Source organism: Stegostoma tigrinum, chromosome 26 (assembly GCF_030684315.1).
Source record: "Stegostoma tigrinum isolate sSteTig4 chromosome 26, sSteTig4.hap1, whole genome shotgun sequence".
In the NCBI taxonomy this organism is placed as follows: domain Eukaryota; kingdom Metazoa; phylum Chordata; class Chondrichthyes; order Orectolobiformes; family Stegostomatidae; genus Stegostoma; species Stegostoma tigrinum.
In genome coordinates, this window is record NC_081379.1 from 50160847 (window position 1) to 50184981 (window position 24135).

The window sequence follows — 24135 nt, forward strand, 5'->3', positions numbered from 1 at the left end:
TTCTCCAATTGCTTGTACCTGTGTACAAACCTTTTACAATTCAGGCATTAGACCACCCAGACTTCTGTGCATCTCAGAGGTCTCCAATAATTCTCCTGCCAAAATAAAAAAAATTCACAATTTTCCACTTCATACTCCATTTGCCTGACCTTTGTCCATCCACTTAAATGGTTTATGTTGGTTTGTAGACTCTATGTTCTCCTCACAACTTACTTTCCTATCATCTTCATTATCAGAAACATTTCAAATGTTACCTTCAACCAAGTTATTTACATAAATTCTGGAACAAGCCGGAAAATAAGAAATAAAGCTTAAAAAAAACACATTGTAGCCTTTCTATAAGAGCTTCCAGGTGGTCTGCCTGGGCTCCAGTGGTTCCCAAACAACAGACATCTTCACTCCATGCCACTGGTCATCCCCATTTCACTCCAGACCTGCTATCCACTATCCCCGTTCTGGGTCGCTGGAGACTCCAGCTCCGCTCCAGGCCCGCTGCCCCCGCTACATTCAGGGTCACTGGCCTCTGGTTCTCATGATCGTGCTCTGAACTGCTGGCAGAAAAGGAAAAAGGCAGAGGGGAAAACATACACGAGGGAGAGAGAAAAACGAAGAAAGGGAACAATTGGAGCAGATAAACTCTGGCTGGAGTATCCTACCCTGCTGCCATCTCGCAAGAATATATTTTGGCTGTAAATCTTATTGTAATTAAAAGTTATAAATTTCTGCAGATGATCCAAGGTTATGATCCACAGCCAATGCACTTTCCACAACATGCTGAATAAAATGAAATTCATTCTCATTTAAGTATTAAAGGAGGTACATCTCCTTAAAGGGTAAAAAAAATCATAAAACAACAGATACTCTCACACGCGCACACACAGGCATTCCTCTAGCCTTGGTCAAATATAAATGTTCAGTTCTAACCGGGTCTCTCCGCTTCTGGACAGGGGATCTGCACTCATATTCAATTTCTTGGTATCATGGATGATTTTTAAGTGGCATGGTTGAAGAAAGAAACTCAAACAGAATGGCAGGCCTTAATCTTTCCACAAAAGTGTAGACCGTGATCTTTCTGTCCCTGTGCTTGATTCTTAGCTCAAACACTTAGTAAGCTGGTGATAAAGAGAGTGGTCTGAGGAAGGGTCACTTCACCTGAAATGTCAACTGTTTTTTTTTCCACAGATGCTGTTAGACCTGAGCTTTTCCAGCAATTTCTATTTATGATTTTTGTTTCTCATTTACAACATTTGCTGCTCTTTCAGTTTTTAGAAAGACAGCGTTTCTTCTTTTCATTGTAGAGTTCCATCTTCTATGCCTTCTTTGCAACCCTATCAACTTGAGTAGCAACTTTGAGGTACCTAAGGATGTGGACCTCAAGATCCCTCTGTTCCTCCACACTGCTGAGAATCCTGCCATTAACTCTGTATTCTGCATTCAAATTCGACCTTCCAAAATGAATCGCTTCACACTTTTCTGGTTTGAATTCCGACTGCCACTTCTTTGCCAGCTCTGCATCCTGTCAATGTACCGTTGCAACCTACAACAGCCCTCCACACTGTCCGCAACTCCACCAACCTTTGTGTTGTCGGCAAACGTACCCTTCCACTTCCTCATCCAAGTCACTTATAAAGATCACAAAGAGCACAGTTCCCAGAACAAATCCCTATGGAACATCACTGGTCACCATGCTCCAGGCTGAATACTTTCCATCTACTACCACCCTCTGTCTTCTATTGGACAGCCAGTTTTATATCCAGACAGCCAAAAATTTCCCTGAATCCCAAGCCTCCTTATTTCCTGAATGAGCTTAGCAAATGCCTTACTAAAATCCATATACTCTGCATCCACCACTCGACCTTCATCGATCTGTGTTGCCACATCCTCAAAGAATTCAATAAGGCTTGTGAGGCATGACCTGCCCCTCACAAAGCCATGCTGACTATTTCTAATCAAACTCTGCTTTTCAAAATAATCATAAATACTATCTCTCATAATACTCTCCAATAATTTGCCCAACTGAGAAGAAAGACTGACAGGACTGTAATTTCCAAGATTATCCCTCGTCCCTTTCTTGAACAAGGGAATGACATTTGCCACCCTCCAATCTTCTGGTACTACTCCAGTGGACAGTGAGGATGCAAAGATCAATGCTAAAGGGGCAGAAATCTCTTCCCTCGCTTCCTGTAGAAACCTTGGATATATCCCGTCTGGCCCAGGGGACTTACCTATCCTCATATATTGAGGATGGATCTCACAGAAATCTACACAATTCTAACAGGATTAGACAGGTTAGATACAGGAGGATGTTCCCAATGGTGGGGATGTCCTGTTAGCTTAAAACTGAGAAATCATTTCTTCAACCAGAGATTGCTGAGCCTGTGGAATTCACTCCCACAGAAAGCAGTCAAGGCCAAAATATTGTATCATTTCAAGATGCTTGATATAGCACTTGGTGCTAAAGGGATTTAAAAAGTGGGAATGATGGAGCAGGCTCTCAAAAGGGTTCAATGGCCTATCCCTGCTCCTATTTTCTGTGTTTCTACGAACATCACAAATTGCCATTTTGTTGCAAAAATGGGAACTATGCAACCACTTGTACATTTGCACCCTGTGGCAGTACTCTTCCTTGACCCACTACGAGTTCTTAGATAGGTCACTTCAGCCATAGCAAACCCACTCATTGCAAGATTGACAGTAAGTTGAATGCCACAGGCTCATTACAAGCAAATCAAAATCTGTGCTTGCCCAACACATGCATCCTTTCAATCCTTACTCTTATGGGACGCTGTCACTCGACAAAGTATCTTGCAAGACAATTTATAAATCAAAGATGTATCACATGCTCTGTAACAGCTGTTGGCAAACCACGGAAGCCTGTAGGTACACCAGGGAAAGCGCAGTACACAGCAGCATGAGCCAGGTGTGTATGTGCAACTGTTCATAAAACGTGATCAGTGTCATGAGTTGTGAAAGTAAACTGCATTTGCTGGACAGCTTCAAGGCTATACAAGTACTGAAGTAGCCTATGTAACATCTGCACCAAGTGTTGATAATGACTGTTTCCAACAGGAATCTAGCTATATGTCTTTTACAATCAACAGCATTCCCATTGGATCCTCCATCATTAACAATTTTGGATCATCATTGACTGCAAACTGAACTACAGCATCTATATAATTACTGCGACTATAAGATCATGTCAAAGGCTGTGAATTCTACAATAATTGTAGAGATCATTTCTACTTTTATTTTTCTCACTCATGGTTTGGAACTGAGAGCTGTAGTTAAGAAATGAACTTTCAATTTTGAACAGCAGCTTGCTCTAAAGCAGAAGAGAACAAAGACAAATGTATTTGCCTGGGAACTAGCCCAGAAAAATAATGCAACTGAAACACTAATCAATACCACTGGACAATTCAGCACCAAATTGTTGCTCTGCTCAGAACTGGCAGCTGGTTAAATGCTGAATTGGTCAATCAAGAAAGGGCTAGTGCCAACCTGCCAACCATACAGAAGGTTGATTGAAAAGAGAATAAAAAAAAAGACAACCAGTTCTGATTGGGTTTTGGCAGAAGACATTGAGCTTTTGCAAGACTCCTGGAGATGGTGCTGCTTGATTTTGCTCTCTATTTTCTCTCCTGTTCTCAAATTGATGCAAGTTCTGAGAAAAAAATCGAAGTCTGTAAGAAATAAGTAAATGTTTTTAAAGCTCTGCTGAAATGGTTTACATTAACTGGCAACATCAGAATTCAAATTATACAGTTCTACTTCCTTGTCAACAACCCACTGTCGAAAGATTTCATGAAGGTCTTGTATCAATCATTGGAAACTGTTTATTGAACTGGCAGATTATAATTTTCTACAAGTTAACCCATGGCCGGGTCTGTATATGATAGAGTGGGGATAATGAAAAATGGTTGGGCTTTAGATTGTAGATACTAATTAGATTAGCTGTTTATCGATGATCTGCTAAAGTTGAGATAGCACAGAACTGGCTGCTGAATATTCCAGGACACTGAGTCTTTAATCAAGGCAGGGAAGGAAGTAAAACAGGAGCAGGTGTTGCAATTTTGATTAGGAAATCTATTACGTCAGTAAGGAGGGATGGTATGGAGTCATAGAGATGTACAACTTGGGAAAAGGTCCTTTGGTCCAATTCATCCATATTTAACAGGTATTCTACATTAATCCATCCCAATTGCCAGCATTTTGCTCATACCTCTCTTCAACCTTTCTACACTTACAACAATTTTGTGTGAAAACATTGCCCTTTAGGTCCCTTTTAAATGTTTCCCCTCTCATCTAAAACATATGCCCTCTAGTTCAAGACAGCCCTACCCTGGGGAAAAGATGTTGACTATTCACCCCTATCCATGCCCGTCATGATTTTATAAATCTCAGAAAGGTCACCACTCTGCCTCCAATGCTCCACGGAAAATTGCCCTAACCTATTTAGTCTCTTCCTATAGCTCAAACTTTGGCAACATCCTCGTAAATTTTTTCTGAACCCTTTCATCCACAACATCTTTTCTCTAGCAGGCAGACTAAAATTAAATGCAGTATTCCAAAAGTGATCTAACCAATGTCCTGTACAGCTGCAACATGGCCTATCAACTCCTATTATCAATGCACTGATAAATAAAGGCAAGCGTACCAAACCTCTGTCTACTTGCAACTTCATTTTCAGGGAACTATTAACCTGCACCCCATGATCTCTTCGCTCGGTAACACTCACCAGGACACTACCATTAAATATATAAGCCTTGGTCTGATTTGTGCTACCAAAACGCAGCACCTCACATTTACCCAAGTTAAACTCCATCTGCCACACCTTGGCCAATGTGCCCATTTGATCAAGATCCTGTTGAATTTTGAGATAGCGTTCTTCGCTGTTTACCAAATTTTGGTGTTATCTACAAACTTAGTAACCATACCTTCTGTATTCACATCCAAATCATTTATATAAATGACAAAAAGCGAACCCAGCACTGATCCCTGCAGAGGCCTCCAGTCTGAAAAGCAACTGTCCACTGCCACCCACTGACTCCTACCTTCGAGACAATTTTATACTCCAATGGCTAGTTTTCCATGTGATCTAACTTTGCTAATCAGTCTACGCTGTGGAACTTTGTCAGGCGCCTTAGTGAAGTCCATATAGACAACATCTACCGCTCTGCCTTCATCAATCTTCTCTGTCACTTCTTCAAAAACTCAATGAAGTGAGACATGATTTCCCAAACACAAAGCCATATTGATTATCCCTAATCAGTCCTTGCTTTTCCAAATACATTTCAATCCTGACCGTCAGAATCTCCTCCAACAACCTACCCACCACTGACATCAGGTTCACCGGTTTATTGTTCCCTGGCTTTTCCTTACCACCTTTGTTGAATAATGTTACCACCTTAGCCAACGTCCAGTCGTCCAGCATCTCACCATGGCTAATGATGATACAAATATCTCAGCAAGGGGTTCAACAGTCACTTTCCTAGCTTCCTACAACATCCTAAGATATACCTGAGCAGTTCCAGAGATTAATCCACATTGACACATTTTAAGAAATCCAGCACCCCCACATCTGTTATATTGTCACTTTTCATTATATCATTATTTGTTTCCCCAAGTTCTCCAGCTTCCATCATCCTTCTCCACAGTAAACACTGATGCAAAATACTTGTTTAGTATCTCTCCAATCTCCTGCCATTTCACAAATGTGGCTTTGCTGATGTTTAATGGGCTGTATTCTCTCCCTTGTTACTCTTTTGACCTTAATGTTTTATAGAATTCGCCTTAATCCTAAAGCTAAGTCATGTGCCCTTTTAGCCCTCCCGATTTCTCTCGAGTACACTCCTACTGCACTCAAACTCTTCTAGGGATTCGCTCGATTCCTGTTATCTATATCTGGCATATGCGTCCTTCTTATTCTTGACCAAAACCTCAATTTCTCTAGCATTCCCTATACCTACTAGCCTTGCCCTTCACCCTAACAAGAACATACTGTCCTTGGACTCTCGTTATCTCGTTTTTGAAGGCTTCCCACTTTCCAGCCATCCGTTAACTTGCGAATATCTGTCCCCAATCAACTTTTGAAAGTTCTTCCCTAATACTATCAAAACTGGTCATCCTCCAATTTAGGACTCTAATTTTTGGATCAGGTCTGTCCTTTTCTACGACTATTTTAAAACTAACAGAATTATGACACCTGCCCCAGAGTGCTCCTCCACTGATACCTCACTCACTTGCCCTATCTCATTTACCAAGAAGGTCAAGCTTTGCTCCTTCTCTAGTAGTTCATTCAGATACGAAATAACAAAATTTTCTAGTATACACTTAACACAATGTCAGTCCCAGTCTATGTTTCGGAAGTTAAAATCCCTTACCATCACAACCCTATTATTTTTACAGATAACCGAGGCCCCGTTACAAATTTCCTTCTCAATTTCCCACTGACCAGCGTGTGCATGTGTGTGCATGGACGCACGTGGGGGGGTGGGGGTCTACAGTGCAATTCCAATAAGATGAGCATCCTGTTTTTATTTCTCAGTTCTATCCAAATAACTTCACGAGACATACACCCCTGAATATCCTCCCTAATACAGCCGTAATGTTATCCCGAACCAAAAATGCGACTCCACCTTATCTCTTGATCTCCCACCTTTCTATCTTTCCTATAGCATCTATACCCTGGAGTAATTAAGCTACCAATCCTGTCATCCCTGAGCTACACTCCATGTAATATCAAAAGTCATTTGGGGACACTGGATACTGCAAAAGGCAATGGGCCCCGACAACATTCCAGCAGTAGTACTGAAGACTTGTGCTCCAGAACTTGCCACTCCCCTAGCCAAGCTGTTCCAGTACAATTACAACACTGGTATCTACCCAGCAATGTGGAAAATTGCCCAAGTTCATCCTACACACAAAAAGCAGGACAAATCTAACCCAGTCAATTACCACGCCATCAGTCTACTCTCAATCATCAGTAAAGTGATGGAAGGTGTCACCAACAGTGCTATCAAGCAGCACCTGCTCAGCAATAACCTGCTCAGTGACACCCAGTTTGGGCTCTGCCAGGGCCACTCAGCTCCTGACTTCATTACAGCCTTGGTTTAAACAAAGACAAAAGAGATGAATTCCAGAGGTGAGGTGAGAACGACAGCCCTTGATATCAAGATTGCGTTCAACTGAGTGCGGCATCAAGGTGCCCTAGCAAAACTGGAATCAATGGGTATCAGGGCAAACTCTCCAGTGGTTGGAGTCATACTTAACACAAAGGAAGATGATAGTGGTTGTGGGAAATCGATCATCGCAGCTCAAGGACATCTCTGCAGGAGTTTCTCAGGGAAGTGTCCTAGGCCCAACCATTGTCAACTGCTTCATCAAAGACCTTCCCTCTCTCATAAGGTCAGAAACGGGGGTGTTCACCAATGATTGCACAATGTTCAGCCCATTCCCGACTCCTCAGATACTGAAGCAGTCCATGTTCAAATGCAACAAGATGTGCGCAATATCCACGCTTGGGCTGAAAACTGACAAGTGACATTTGTGCCACACAAATGCCAGGCTATGGCCATCACCAATCAGAGACAATCTAACCATACCCCTTGACATTCAATCGTGTTACCATCATTGAATCCTACCATCAATATCGTGGGGATTATCATTGACCAGAAAGGCAACTGGATGCACCACATTAACACAGTGGCTACAACAGCAAGTCAGCAGCTAGGCACACTGCGACAAGTGTCTCACCTCCTGACTCCTCAAAGCCTGTCCACCATCTGCTAGGCACAAGTCAGGAGTATGATGGAATACTCCCCACTTGCTTGGATGAATGCAGCACCAACAACACTCAAGAAGCTTGACACCATCCAGGACAAGGAAGCCCATTTGATTGGCACTACATCCACAAGCATACACTCCCTCCACGACCAACGCTCAGTAGCAGCTGTGTGTCCTACGACAAGATGCACTGCAAAATTCAAAGATCCTCAGAAGCACCTTCCAAACCCATGACCACTTCCAACTAGTAGGACATGGGCACCAGACACATGGAAACACCACCACCTCCAAGTTCCCCTCCAAGCCACTCACCATCCTGACTTGGAAATATATCATCATTCCTTCACTGTCTGTGGGTCAAAATCCTAGAATTTCCCTCCTAACAGCATAGTGGATCAACCCACAGCAGGAGGGCTGCAGCGGTTCACAGAGGCAGCTTATCACCACCTTCTCCAGGGCAACTAGGGATGGGCAAGAAATGTTGGCCAGTTTGAATAGAGAATAAAAAACACTTCGGTAATAGCTATGTTATCCCAGTCACATGTTCCAAACCATGCCCTGAGTTCATTTGCTTTACCTGTCAGGCCTCTTGCATTGAAATAAAAACAATTTCATCTCATTTTCTACACTACTTCTGTCTGTCAAACCTGTTTGATTTTCTCCTTTTCTCAACAGCATTCCCCTCGCCACCACTTATGAGTTTAAATCCATCGACATCTTAGGAAGATCCTTAAATGAAGCCATATGGGTAGAACTTTAAAGCCAAAAGTGTAATCATATTGCTGGGAGGGAACTATAGGAGCCCTAAAGTCTGAGAGAGACAGAAATGTAGATATGCACGTAATTTTCAGGGAAGTCTAAAAGTAAAAGGTGACAATAGTAGGATATTTCAACTTCCTCAACATTAACAAGGGTAGTCATTGTGTGAAAGTTCTGAGGAGCAAAATTCTTCAAATGCATCCAGGACACTTTTTAAACCAGTATGTAGAAGACCCTCCAACAGAACATAGAACATTACAGCACAGTACAGGCCCTTCGGCCCTCGATGTTGTGCTGACCTGTCATACCGATCTCAAGCTCATCTAACCTACACTATTCCATGTACGTCCATATTTTTGTCCAATGACAACTTAAATGTACTTAAAGTTGGCGAATCTACTACCGTTGCAGGCAAAGCGTTCCATTCCCTTACTACTCTCTGAGTAAAGAAACTACCTCTGACATCTGTCCTATATCTTTCACCCCTCAATTTAAAGCTATGCCCCCTCGTGCTCGCCGTCACCATCCTTGGAAAAAGGCTCTCCCTATCCACCCTATCTAACCGTCTGATTATTTTATATGTCTCAATTAAGTCATCTCTCAACCTTCTTCTCTCTAATGAAAACAGCCTCAAGTCCCTCAGCCTTTCCTCGTAAGACCTTCCCTCCATACCAGGCAACATTCTAGTAAATCTCCTCTGCACCCTTTCCAAAGCTTCCACATCCCTTATAATGCAGTGACCAGAACTGTATGCAATACTCCAAATGCGGCTGCACCAGAGTTTTGTACAGCTTCACCATAACCTCTTGGTTCCAGAACTCGATCCCTCTATTAATAAAAGCTAAAACACTGTCTGCCTTCTCAACAGCCCTGTCAACCTGGGTGACAACTTTCAAGGATCTGTGTACATGGACACCAAGATCTCTCTGCTCATCTACACTACCAAGAATCTTACCATTTGCCTAGTACTTTGCATTCCAGTTACTCCTACCAAAGTGCATCACCTCACACTTGTCCGCATTAAATTCCAGAAGGGTGGACCTGGACTGAATTTTAGGGAACCAAGCTGGGCAAGTAATTGAAGTATCGGACAGGAGCATTTTGCATTCAGAAATCATAGTTCCTTCACATTCAAGACTGTTATGGGTAAGAACAAGGATGGGTGTGAAATCAGTTCTCAACTGGGAAGGCTCAGTCTAACAAGATCAGATACAATTTGGTCGGAGTGGGCTGGGAGCAGATACTTTTAGGTATACCTGTCTCAGGACAGTGAGATGTACTCAAAAAGAAAATATGGAGAGTAAAGGGCCAAGTTGTTCCAATTAAGAAAAAGGATGGTGTAGGGATTGGAATGATGTCAGCCAGGATCTCTCAGAATGAGTTCCCTGATTGGGGCTGTTATCCTGGTCCAATCATGGAGTCCTGGCTGACAGACATAAACAGGAGTGTCAGGGGTTCTGCTTACGCCAGGAGCTGCATCTGTGCTAGCTGGGTTAGTGTCATGCACTATGCACCTTGTAAACGAAGGATGATTCGGTGACAGGATCTTGGCCTTCGTGGAGTTATTTCAGTGGTGACAAGAGAAAAACATGCTCCTGAAGGGATTTGCTCACAGTCACCTTTGAATTGGGGTTAGCATTTCTGGCATCATGCCACTGTTTGGGGAGCTTGACTCATTTGGTCCTGTTGTCGGTCTAGGTCCAATATGTGAAAAGAATGCCTCATTTTTTCTCCATCAAATGGCATTGGGGCAGATGAAAAGCAATGAATAATTCTCCTGACAGCATGTGGGCCCACAGCCTTTTCAGTTATTATAAGCCTAACTTTCCAAGAGGCACCAAATAATAAAACTTTTCAAAGTTGACAGATTTAGCTACAGAACATAATGACTCCAAACTTCCTCTAATTTAGAGATGCTATTGGTTTTACTCAATAGTTCAAGAACAAGGGAAATCCATATCGGGATTTTTGACGAGGTTAAGACGATTGGCAGAGGCATATAATTCTGGTTTAACCTTAAGGGAGATACCAAAGGCCATTTGGTATGTGAGATTAATGATGTGACCATGCAAAAGTGCCTACTAGCTGAAGCCCAACTGGACTTCAAACAGGCACTGCAACTGGCTTTGTCATTAGAAAATGCAGTGAATGGAGCTTATGAGTTACACGGTATGCCAAAGGAAGTTGACACCTTCGCCAAGCCCACTGAGCTTCGGGAACACCTTTTTTTTTAAAACAAAATCCATGGTGTGGAAGCAAGCTATTCGGCCCATTGAGTCTTACCCACTAACTGAAGAGCATCCCACCTAGCCCAACTCCTACTCTATCCCTGTAACCCTTAACATTTCCCATGGCCAATTCATCTGGCCTGCTCATTCGTAGACACTACAGGCAATTTTGTGTGGCCTATCCACCTAGCCTGCACATCTGTGAAGAGTGGGAGGAAACTGAAGCACCTGGAGGAAACCCACACTGACACAGGGAGAATGTGCAAACACCACATGGACAATAGCCCAAGGGTGGAATTGAAGCAACGCCCCCAATACTGTGAAGCAGCAGTGCTAACCAGTGAGCCTACCGTGCCACCATGGCACTTGCATAGCCTCACTCAGGACACATCCTGAACAGAGGGGCCTTGGGTCAGCCTACAGCAAAACCCCAAAAGAAAGCCAAGCCTCAGCCAAACAGTCAAAATTTTGCGAGCCAGCAGGCTACTGTAGCTGCTGCCAGTATATGGATTCAAAACAGCAAGAGTCTCGCCAGCCTTAAATTGAGCAACAGAACTCATAGGCTGGTATCTAGGAGAATGCACACCCTGGGAAGTCCATTGATACCTGATGTGGAACAGTTAAATTGCCTAGCAATATCCAAATCAGAACCAAACAAAATAAATGTGGGGTTAAATGATCACCCAGTTCTAAGGGAGGGCAATAACAGTGTGGCTATATTAGTGATTGGGGAACTAGTCTTTGACAAAATTCACTCTGGACTCTAATCCTTAACTTTGCATAGAACACAGAACACAGGGCCTATACTGTTCTTCAGCCCACGACATTGTGCTGAACTTTTACACGAAACCAAAGGTCTATTTAACCTCCACCGCTACCTTATACTATCATCTAATAGCTGCTTAAATGCCCCTAATGAGGGCAACTCTACTGCCCTCTTCGGCAACGCATTGCAGATCCCTACCACTCTCCAGGTAAAAAATCTACCTCTGACGTCTCACCAATATCTACCTCCTTTCACTTTAAAACTATGCCCCGTCGTAAAAGCTATCTCCACCCTAGGAAAAAGTCTCTGGCTGTCTACTCTATCTATATCTCTGATTATTTTGTACACCTCTATCAAATCACCTCTCATCCTTCATCATACTAAAGAGAAAAGCCTAGCTCTCTCAACCTTTCCTTGTGAGAACTTCCTTCCATTCCAGGCACCATCTAAGTCCCCCTTTTCTAACGCTACTACATCTTTCCTGTAATTAGGTGACCAGAACTGGACACAATACTCCAGATGTGGCCAAACCAGGCTTTTGTACAGCTGGAGCATAACTTCATGGTTCTTGAATTCAGTCCCTCTATTAATGAAAGCTAACACACCATACACCTTCTTAACAACTCTATCCACCTGGGTGGCAGCTTTCAGGGAACTGTGAACATGAACCCCAAGGTCCCTCTGCTCTTCCACACTGCCAAGAATCGTTCTGTTAACCCTGTATTCTGCTTTCAAGTTTGTCCTTACAAAACGGATCACCTCACACTTTTTTAGGTTAAACTCCATCTGCCACTACTCAGCCCAGCTCTGCATTCTATCAAATGTCCCTTTGGAACCTAAAACAGCCGTCTGCACAATCCACATGACCCACCTTCATACCATCCATGAACTTGCTAATCTACCCTTCCACTCTATCCAAATCATTTATAAAAATCACAAATAGAAGACCCAAAATGGATCCTGTGGTACACCACTCGTAACTGTACACCATGTTGAATATTTTCCATCCACTGCCACCCTTTGTCTTCTAAGGGTCAGCCAATTCTGAATCCAATCTGCCACATTTTCTCTTATTCCATGCATCCTTACCTTCTACATGAGCCTACCATGGGGGAACCGTATCATGCACCTTACTTAAATCCAAGTATACCACATCCACTGCTCCACCTTCATCCTCGTCAAAGAATTTAATAAGGTTTGTGAGGCATGATCTACCCCTCACAAATCCATGCTGACTCACACGAATCAAATGGTGCCTTTCCAAGTGATCATAAATCCTGTCCTCAGAGCACTTTCCAATAATTTGCCCACCACTGACACAAGACTAACTGGTCTGTAATTTCCGGGGTTATCCCTGTTCCCTTTTTTGAACAAAGGAATGACGTTTGCCTCTTTCAATCTTCCGGCACTATACCCATGGACAGTGAGGACAAAAAGATCATTGCCAAAGGCCCTGCGATCTTATCCCTTGCTTCCCATAGAATTCTTGGATAAATCACATCAGGCCGGGGGGACTTATCAATCTTCAACTTCCTCGGAATTCCTAGCATATCTTCCTTACAAACATCAACCTCCTCGGGCCTACCTACCTGTTTTACAATGGCCTCCTCCACAACTAGGTCCCTCTCAGTTGAGAGTAGCGAAGAAAGGTATTCATTAAGGACCACTCCTATATCTCTTTGGGCTGTGTGCACAAATTCCCTTTCAAATACTTGATTGGCCCGTCCCTTTCTCTGGGCATTCTCTTGTTCTGCACAAACATGTAAAAAGCCTTGGATTTTCCTTGATCCTATCTGCCAAGGTTTTCTCATGCCCCCGATAGCTGTCCTAAGCCCTTTCTTCAGCACCTTCTGGGCTAACTTGTATTCCTCTGGTGCCTTTTGCGTTCCTCTTTTCCTAAACCTTACATAAGCCTCCTTCATCCTCTTAACCAGTCGTTCGACCTCTCTCGAGAACCATGGCTCCCTCACTCAACTGCATCTTCCCTGCCTGCTAGGAACAAACATATCGAGCACATGCAGTATGCATTCCTTAAACAATCTCCACATTTCTGTAGTGCTCTTCCTTGACAGCATCTGTTCCAATTTGTCACCCAGTTCTTGCCTAACTGAATTGTAATTACTCTTCCCCCAATTATAAACCTTATCCTGCTGTACATACCTATCCTTATCCATGACTATCGTGAAAGAAACAGAGTTATCATCACTACTGCCAAAATGCTCTCCTACCAACAGGTCTAACACTTGGTCCGGTTCATTGCCACGCCCCAAATCCAAAGTGGCCTCTCCTCCTGTTGGTCTATCTACATACTGTGTGAGGAATCCTTCCTCAATGCACTGGGCAAAATCTGCTCCATCTAAACTGTTACAACTAAAATGTTTCCAATCAATATTTGGAAACTTGAAGTCACCCATGACTACAACCCTGTGACTTCTGCATCTTTCCAGTATCTGCCTCTCTACTTCTCTGCAATTAGGTGGTCTGTAAAAATACCCCGACAAAAGTGACTGCTCCTGTCTTGTTCTGGACCTCAACCCAAACTGACTCCGTAGACATATCATTCTCGATATGCCTTTCAGTAGCTGCTATACTCACCCTGACCAGCAATGCCACTCCCCCGACTCTTTTTCCACCTTCCATATTTCTTTTAAAGCATCTAAATCCTGGAACTTCCAACAATCATTCCTCTCCCTGAGTTACCCAAGTTTCTGTAACGGTCACAACATCATAGTTCCAAGTACCAGCCCATGCTCTAAGTTCATCCGTTTTATTTTTGATACTTCTAGCATTGAGGTATACACACCTCTAATCATTTCTGTGTCAACAATTATGCTCCATCGACAGTATTTCTTTATTAGCAACCTCATTAGCTGTATTGTCTGTTGGAAGGCTAAATACCTCATCCTCTGAATTATAAATCCGGTTCCCCACCCCCGACCAATCTAGTTTAAACCAACCCGTGTAGCTCAAGCAAACCTCCCTCCCAGGATATTTGTGCCCTTCCAATTCAGGTACAACCCATCCTTACTGTCCAGATCCCACCTTCCCCAGAATGTGCTGCAATTATCCACATAATGGAAGCCCTCCCTCCTACACCAGCCCTGTAGCCACGTGTTTAGCTGCACTTTCTCCTTATTTCTGAGCTCGTTATCATGTGGCACTGATAGTAATCAAGAGATAACAACCCTGTTTGTCCTGGACTTCAGCTTCCAACCTAACTCCCTGTATTCGTACTATTGTCTGTCCTTTTTCTACCTATGTCATTGGTACCGATGGGTACCATGACTGCTGGTTGCTCACCCTCCCCCTTAAGGATTGTGAAGGCATGATCCGAGACATCATGGACCCTGACACCCAGGAGGTAACATACCATCCTTTTATCTCGTTCACATCCACAGAACTGCCCATCTGTGCCTCTTACAAAAGACCTCAGCTCGACTGGGAACCTATACCAGGGAACCCCTTACAGATTAAGCGTTCAACTTCGGCTCTAGTCTCTTAGAGAAGCAGCTGGTTCAATTACCACAGATTGCAGTAAAAAGCTCAGGCCCAAGCTTGATTGGGTGAAACTGGTTTGATTTGATGAGCTCAACATTTTTCAATTTGAAAATGGCTAACTGAGTGAAGTCCTAATTAAAAAGCGCAAAGTTTTTCAGGGAGGTCTAGGGACTGTCAGAGGAGTCAAGGCCACATTACATGTTGACCAAGAAGGAATTTTACAATTCTGCAAGGTCCTAGAGTTATGCTACAATTAACACTCATAAGGCTTTGGACCAATGTACGAAACAGCCTTTTCGGGTATCATTATCAGGTGCCATTTTCCAGGAGACAATGGAGAACATTTTATACAATCTATCCCAGATCGCCATTTATCTGGATGGGGCACTAATAAACAGGAAGACCAATAAGGAGCATTTAGAGAACTTGGACATGGTGCTTAAACATTTCTTCAAGGTGGTCCTATGCCTTCAGTGGAAAAAAAGATGTGTATTCCAGCCACCCCCCAAATTGGCCTACTTGGGGGCTACAGAGTCGACAAGACCAGGTTACAGTCACGAGAAGATAAAGTGAGGGTGATAAAAGGTGCCTTGGCTGCTACGTCTCTACTAGAGCTCTGATCTTTCCTTGGGTTAGCAAATTATTACAAAAAAATTCAAACATAACCAGACCACCATCCTTGCGCCCTTACATTTGCTGTTGAAAAAGGGTCAGCCTTAGAAATGGTCTGATAGCCAAGTTGTGGACTTAAGAGAAGTGAAGAAGCAGCCATGTCATCTACTGTGTTGGCACACTATGAGCCCAAGCAAGATGTGCTGGCATGCAATGCATCCCCATAAAATATTGTGGTAATGTTGACTCACCAGTGGCCCAAAGAAAAATGTCTAATATCTTCCGCATCCCAGGTTTTGGCTGATGCCAAACAAAGATACATCCAGATACAGAAAGAAGGTTTGCTGGTCATGTTTGGTGTGAGAAAGTTCCACCAATACCTTTATGAACGTAAATTTGTAATAGTAATGGACTACAAACACCTGCTAGGGCTATTTAAATGGGATCAGGAACACCAATGCTGGATCCAAGACTCCTCTAAGCAAGAAAGGCAGTTTACTTCAGTGGACAAAGTTTGGTGTCAAAACCAAAGGAATGGTCCTGTATGTACAAAAGGCATGGTCAAAGCGAGGTCAGTTCTTATAACATACCAAGTTCGGGTAGGTGAACAGTCCTGAACAAGTACGTAGACCATATGAAAGATGCAATCTTGCAAATGGGACAGGAGCAAAACATACCCAGCCTTTGAGAACATCCGACAAGGCTGTCAGAACACATGGTTCTCCCCCTTCCACCTTGTGTCACAGAAACCTTGGAGCAAAATGAACAAGGCAGATGTAGCAGTCTGAATGCTGTTACCATGTGAAGATGAGTTTTGGCTGAGAAGCCAGGCACAAGAGGCAGGCTAAGGTCTGGTACATTCCACCCGTATCCGAGTCAAGTCAGAGGAACCAGACCTGGTTCCAAAATGCTCCAGGAGAGGTTACAGCAAAAAAGAACAGGCCTATGTCTTAGGATTTAGAGGGGTAGGATTGTAGTGATTGGAACGATGTCAGCCAGGTGGATTTCATAGAATGAGTTCCTTGATTGGGGTTGTTAAGCTGGTCCAATCACAGAGTCCTGGCTGACAGATATAAACAACAGTGTCAGGGGCACTGCTCACTGTAATAGCACTAACTGGCTCACTGTCATCTGTTATGCACATGTAAATAAATGGTGGCTTGGTGACGGAATCCCAGCCTTCATGGAGTTGTGGGACCATCAAATCCCGTGAGCTCCGGGGATAGACAGCACTGAATTGAGAGAAGAAAAAAACAGAGCTTTGTGGTAGACACCAATGGCTCAAAACAGTAGAACAACTAAAAGGAGTGCAGTATGTGTCAAGGGAAGCTTAAAAGGGAGATGAGGAGAGTTTAAATGGTATATGAAAGGATACTGGCAGGTAAAATGAAAGGGAAATCCTAAACTACTTCTTTACAGGTACATTAAGGGTAAAAGGATAACAAGATACAGGATAAAGAATAAGGCCCGTTAAACACCACAATGGTAACTTGTGCATGGAGCCAGAGGACATATTTAGGGTTCTAAATGAATGGGTTTGGTCAGTGTCATTAGTGGTATGGACAACATGAGTACATAAATCAGGGAAAAGGTCTGCTATACAATTCAAGAAAATAGCACAGACAGACAGGCGGTTCTAAGTGACCTGGCAAATTTAAAGTAGATAAATATCCAGGATTGGACTAAATATATCCCAGGTTGTTGAGAGAGGCAAAGGGGGAAAATCGGAGGGGCAGTTGCAAAGATTTCAATTCTTCTGGCCACAGGATAGGTGCTGGAGGATAGCCAATGTGGCATTAATATTTAAGAAGGGCACAAGGAATAAACCAGGAAACTACATCCCGGTCACACTCGCCTCAGTGGTGGAGAAACTATTTGAAATAATTCTGATGATCAAAATTAATCTGCATTTAGAGAGGCAGCTATTAATAAGAACAGTCAGCACAGTTTTGTTAAGGGGAGGTCATGCCTGACCACCTTGACTTAATTTTCGAAGAGATGACCAGATGTATGAGGGAAATGCTCTTGCTGTAGTTTAATGGGACTTCAGCAAGGCCTCACATGGGAGGCTGATTACAAAGGCAAAAGCCTATGAGATCCAAGGAAATTTGGCAAATTGGATCAACAATTGGCTGAGTGGCATGAAGCAGACAGTAATAGTTGACAGATGATTCTATGGCTGAACATCTGCATCCAGTGGTGCCCTACAGGGATCAGCGTTGTAGGAGGGGTGATCAGTAAGTTTGCAGACAATAGAAAAATTGGTGGGGTGGTAATCTGTGAAGAAGATAGCTTTAGAATACAAGAGAATATAAACAGGCTGATCACTTGGGCTAACCAGTGGCAAATGGAATTTAATCCAGATAAATGTGAGGTGATGCACTTGGGCAAGGCAAACAAAGCAACGGAATACATGATGCATGGTAGGACCCTGAGAAACACAAAGGATCAGAGGGACCTTGGTGCGCATGTACACTGGTTCCTTAAGATATCAGGACAGATGGATAAAGTGTTAAGAAGGCATATGGGATACTTGTCTTTATTAGCCAAAGCATAGAGTTTAACAGCAGGGAGAATATGCTGGAACTATATAACAAGATGGTTCGATCGCAGCTAGAGCGTTGTGTGTAGTTCTAGAAACCACATTACAGGACAGCTGGGATAGCCCTGCAGAGGGTACAAAGGAGATTTACCAGGACATTGCCTGGGCTGGAGGGTTTTATTTATGATGTCAGATTCGTCAGAGCAGGGTTGTTTTCCTCTTCCTTAGAACAGGAGATTGACAGGGGACATGAATGATACATATAAAAAGGGCAAAGAAAGGGAAGGCAGGAAGAAAATTTTCCCCCTCAAAGATTTAAAGTAAAGGGTAGAAAGTTTAGAGGAGATGTGAGGAAAAACATTTCCACCCTGAGGGTGGTGGGAATCTGGAACTCACTGTAAAAGCGGTAGAGGCAGAGATTCTCATAACATTCAAGTGTTTAGATGTGCACATATGATGCCAAAGCATACAAGGCCAAGTACCCAAAGATGGGACAAGAATAGCTATGTGAGTGATTTTAACCAGCACTGATGTAATGGGCCAAAGGGTCTTTTCCTTTGCTATTGATCTCTGACTTAAAATTAATCAACTGGCTTTAGCACATTTGAATTAGCATATGGCCATGAAATTAGAGGATCATTAAAACTGATTAATGATAAACTGTAAAGCCAGAAAACTGAACCTTCATTATACAGTCACACAACATGAAAACAGGCCCTTTGATCAAACTAGTCCATAACAACCATGTTCCTAAACTAAACTTGACTCATCTACCTGTGTTTGACCCATATCCCTCCAAACATTTCCTATTTATGCACTTATCCAAATGTCTGGATGTGAGTTTGCTCGCTGAGCTGGAAGGTTCGTTTTCAGACGTTTCGTCACCATACTAGATAACATCATCAGTGAGCCTCCGACGAAGCGCTGGTGTTATGTCCTGCTTTCTATTTATCTGGTTAGGTTTCCTTGGGCTGTTACCTAGTATGGTGACGAAATGTCTGAAAACGAACCTTCCAGCTCAGCGAGCAGACTCACATCCAGAACCTCAACCTGAGCTACAAATCTTCTCAAAACTCGCTATCCAAATGTCTTTTAAACACTGTAACTGTACCTGCAGCCACCACTTCCTCTGGCAGTTCATTCCACACATGAATCACACTGTGTGAAGAAGTTGCCCCTTGCGTCCTTTTTAAATCTTTCTCCTCTCATCTTAAAAATATGTCCCTTGGTTTCAAATTGTCTCACTCGAGGAAAAAGATCATTGCTCTTTTCATTATCTATGCTCCTCATGATTTTATAAACCACTATAAAGGTTACCCCGCAGCCTCCTATGCTCCAGTGGCAAAAATCCCAGTGTATCCAGCATGGATTAGATTAGATTAGATTCCCTAGAGTGTGGAAACAGGCCCTTCGGCCCAACAAGTCCACACTGTCCCGTGAAGCATCCTACCCAGACATCCCCCTATAACCCACACACCCCTGAACACTACAGGCAATTCAGCATGGCTGATCCACCTAGCCTGCACGTCTTTGGACTGTGGGAGGAAACTGGTGCATCCGGAAGAAATCCACACAGACAGTTACCCAAGGCTGGAACCGAGCCCGGGTCCCTGGCGCTGTGAGGCTGCAGTGCTAACCGCTGAGCAAACGTGCCGCCCGCTAAGAATGACCTATCTTCCCTTAAACTTTCTATTCCCAGCAACATCCTGGTGAATCTTTTCTGAACCCTCTCCAGTTTCATAACATCCTTCCCATAACAGGTCAGCCAGAAATGGACAGAGGCCTCGCCTGTTGTTAGATATTATGCCAAAAAAGGTTGACAGGACCATGTAGAATTGCACAGGAACACAGAACATAGAACATAGAAAAGTACAGCACAGTACAGGCCCTTCAGCCCACGATGTTGTGCCGTGGAATAATCCTAATCCAAAAATAAAATAACCTAACCTACATTCCCCTCAATTCACTGCTGCCCATGTCCAGCAGTCGCTTAAATGTCACTAAGACTCTTCTTCCACGACTACCACTGGCAAAGTATTCCATGCACTCACAACTCTCTGGGTGAAGAACCTCCGTCTGACATCTCCTCTATACCTTCCTCCTAACACTTTAAAACTATGACCCCTCGTGGCAGTCAATCCTGCCCTGGGGAAAGGTCTCTGGCTATCAACTCTATCCATACCTCTCATTACCTTGTACACCTCAATCAGGTCACCTCTCTTAATCAGGTCACCTCTCTTCCTCCTTCTCTCCAGAGAGAAAAGTCCGAGCTCAGTCAACCAGTCCAGGCAGCATCCTGGTAAACCTCCTTTGCACCCTCTCCAAAGCCTCCACATCTTTGCTATAATAGGGCGACCAGAACTGGACACAATATTCCAAGTGTGGTCTCACCAGGGTTTTGCAGAGCTGCAGCATAACCTCACAGCTCTTAAACTCGAATCCCCTGTTAATGAAAGCCAAAACACCATATGCTTTTCTTAACAACCTTATCCAACTCGGTGGCAATGTTGAGGGAGCTATGCACTTGAACACCAAGATCCCACTGTTCCTCCAGACTGCTGAGAATCCTGCCTTTAATCCTATATTCAGCATTTAAGTTCGACCTTCCAAAATGCATCACTTCGCATTTATCCAGGTTGAACTCTGTCTGCCATTTCTCAGACCAGCTCTGCATTCTGTGAATGTCTTGCTGAAGTCTGCAATAGCCCTCGATACTATCGACGGCACCTCCAACCATTGTATCAGCAAACATACTAATCCACCCCTCAACCTCCTCATCCAAGTCATTTATAAAAACTACAAAGAGCAGAGGCCCAAGAACAGAGTCCTGTGGGACACCACTCAGCACTGACCTCCACGCAGAATACTTACCATCTACAATCACTCTCTGCCTCCTGCGATAAAACTTCCCAAAATACAGTGAAAGAGCGGGCAGTAAATATGCAACAACTATAAATTTCAAAGCTGTTGGTGAAATGTTTGTACAGTTGCCTTTACAAGGCAAGCTACCAAAAGAGAAGTTCCGTGGTCTTCCACAAAGTGGTTAAGGTGGTTAGTAAGGTGGCATATCTAATTGATATTCCTGATCATAGGAAAAAGAAATGATTGTGTCATGTGAACATGTTAAAACAGTACTATCATAGAGAAGACAGTAAGAAAGTACAGGTGTCATAACTACAGGAGAGGTGAACAGAGGAAAGAAGGAAGGATGAGAACAAAGGAGAAATGCACAATTCCCAAAGCAAACTTTCTACTATCATATTGACAAATTTTGAATTTGGATACAAGAGATTTTCAACACTCTTTTCATATTTTGAAAAAGATCAACAGGGATATATAATGAGATTGCTCCGGAAGTGCAAAAGAATTTGCAAATACACTTGGATGCACCACAGTAACCAAATATGATATACTTGATAATTTGAACTCGATTTTAAAAAAAACACATTTGTTACTTGGGCCTGTTTCTCTGGGTTTAACCAAAGAAACTCAAAATATTTTGGAGAATTATTTGATCGAACCAAGCTACAGTAATTGAAGTTCTCTGATAGTAGATGGTAGCCAGACAGTTCAACTAGAATATGTATAGACAATAAGAAAGTGAATGCAATCACAAAAACATATTCATACCCTATTCAAAAGACCAGGAGATTGCATTGATCGGGGTGATTGTGTGCAATCCTTATCTAAATTCTTTTTTAGAGAAGGATAATTGTAGTGTCTATTGAAAAGGGCTAGGGAAATTTCTGCTTTTGTCACACCTAGTGGATTGTATCAGAATCAGTTATGATGCCATTTGGATTTAAGAATGCCCCAGCCATATATCAACGATTGATTAATGGAATTATAGCTGAAGTGTCTAATCATCTAGTTCACTCGGATTATATCGCAGTACATGATAACTTGGGAGGAACATGTAGAATAGGTACAGAACTTATTTAAACAATTGCAGTCAACTTGGTTGCTGTTAAATATAGCAAAAAGTCAATTTGCAAAGCAAAGTTGAAGTATGTGGGATGTAATTTAGGTCGAGGACAACTGTTACCCATAACAGCAAAAGTTCTTTAACTCACTTCATAATCCCTAAAACGTTATAATGAGGTTTTTCAGAATGTGTGGAGTTTATCAGAGATTTATCGCTAATGTCAATAATAGAGATAACCTTAACTAAGTTGCTACAAAAATAGATGCAGATGGCATGGTGAACAGACTGCCAGGCAGCCTTTGAAAAACTGAAAGCAATTTTAACAAATCAACCCTTACTAACAGCACCTAATTTTAACAAACAATTTAAAATAGCAGTAGATGCTAGCAATCTGGGGATTGGTGCAGTTCTCTCACAGGTTAAGAAGGCCAGAATGTTGAACAGGTAATTATTTCTCACAGAAGTTGAATCAGCATAAGAAAAGATATTGCACTATAGAAAAGAAGGCACTGACAGCGCTGGCAGCTCTTCAACACTCCAAAGTTTATATTCAACATGGCAACTATGAAACTTTGGGTTTTAGCTAATTATAATCATTTAACTTTTATCAAAAGATTTAAAACTCCAACATTGTGTGGCTGATGTGTTTGTCTTGTTATCCCTATTTTGTAAGATAACTTACCGCCTATCTTTCAAGTGCTGTCTATCACCTATCAGGAACAAGTATGAAGTGTGATGGGCTACTCTGCACTTACCTGGATGTGTGCACTTTCAACAACATTCAAGAAACTCAACATCATCCAGGTCAAATCAATCCATTTAATTGATATCCCCTACAACACCTTCAACACTGACTTCTTTCACCACTGATGCACAGTGGCAGCAATGTGTATAATCTTCAAGATACACAGCAGTAACTCACCCACGTACCTTCACCAGCAACTTCAAAACCCACTATGCAGAAGGACAAGGTCAGAAGATAACTAGGGAGAGGGTAGGACCACCCAATTCCAAGTCACTCACCAACCTGACTATTTTGCTAATCGTTAACTGGATTTAGTACCATAATTACAATTGAACAGCATCTTGTACCATAGTAATCAGTGAAATTACCACTTATCATCCCTCTATTTCTTCTTGACCATTGCCCAAGATTGGGTGAAGCACTTATTTCAGCAAATAGAAGGTTTGGTTTGTTTAGTACCACTGCTTAGAGAAATACAATACTTAGTTTTCAATTTCCCCAAGACTGAGAACAATGTCCAGCACTCAACTAAATCTGTTTGCTTGCTCTGCACCTACAATCTCATCAATTTTACAGATCAATCTCAGCTTTCATTATGCCTTCCTTGATTCTGAAATGCAGAGATTTAAATGATTCAGTTCCCTTTCGCATGAGCTTTGCTTTGACTTGGTCTTTTACTATTAGTGATGTTTCTTCAGCGATGTGCAACTTCATGAATGCTGCTTACAACTTGTTTTTATCTGTTTAAACCACTTAAACTGCCCCAACAGTACCAAAACAACAGTTCCTGCACAGTTTCAATTGGTGTTCATTTATTTTCAGTTTGACACTCCACTATTCTTTTTCAGAATCATCAATTCCCCACAAACTTTTTTTTTCTGATCTTGTGCTTTTACAGCCAATGCAGCATTTCTTGAAGGATTTCTCCTTTTACTTTCCAGTTGTCTGAATTTTAAATAATTATCTACATTAAACTGATATAAATTAGGGGAGGACGGATATCAGTATTAAGCAGGGGTGAGGGAGAGTTAATTAGGAGCACCAGTTATCAGGCAATGTGGGATTTGTTTAAATGCCTTTTGATCAGCAGGACCAACCTGTTCTAGTAAGAAGGAAGGACAAGGATAGCAAGGTATGGGTCACCTGGATAATCAGGAAGATTGTGAATTTTGTCAAAAAGAAGAAAGCAACACATGTAAGGTTTCAACAGCTAAAATCAGACAGGGCCTGTGAGGAATATCAAGAAAGAATGGAAGAAAGAATTCAAGCAGGAAATTA

At 42.6% G+C, this 24135-nt stretch overlaps 1 protein-coding gene across 2 annotated transcripts in view; it reads right to left on the reverse strand.

The window, feature by feature from the left end:
• si:dkey-91m11.5 (PH_BCR_vertebrate and RhoGAP_Bcr domain-containing protein) overlaps window positions 1–24135 on the reverse strand; it is a 613456-nt gene that overhangs the window by 480695 nt on the left and 108626 nt on the right. The window lies entirely within an intron of this gene.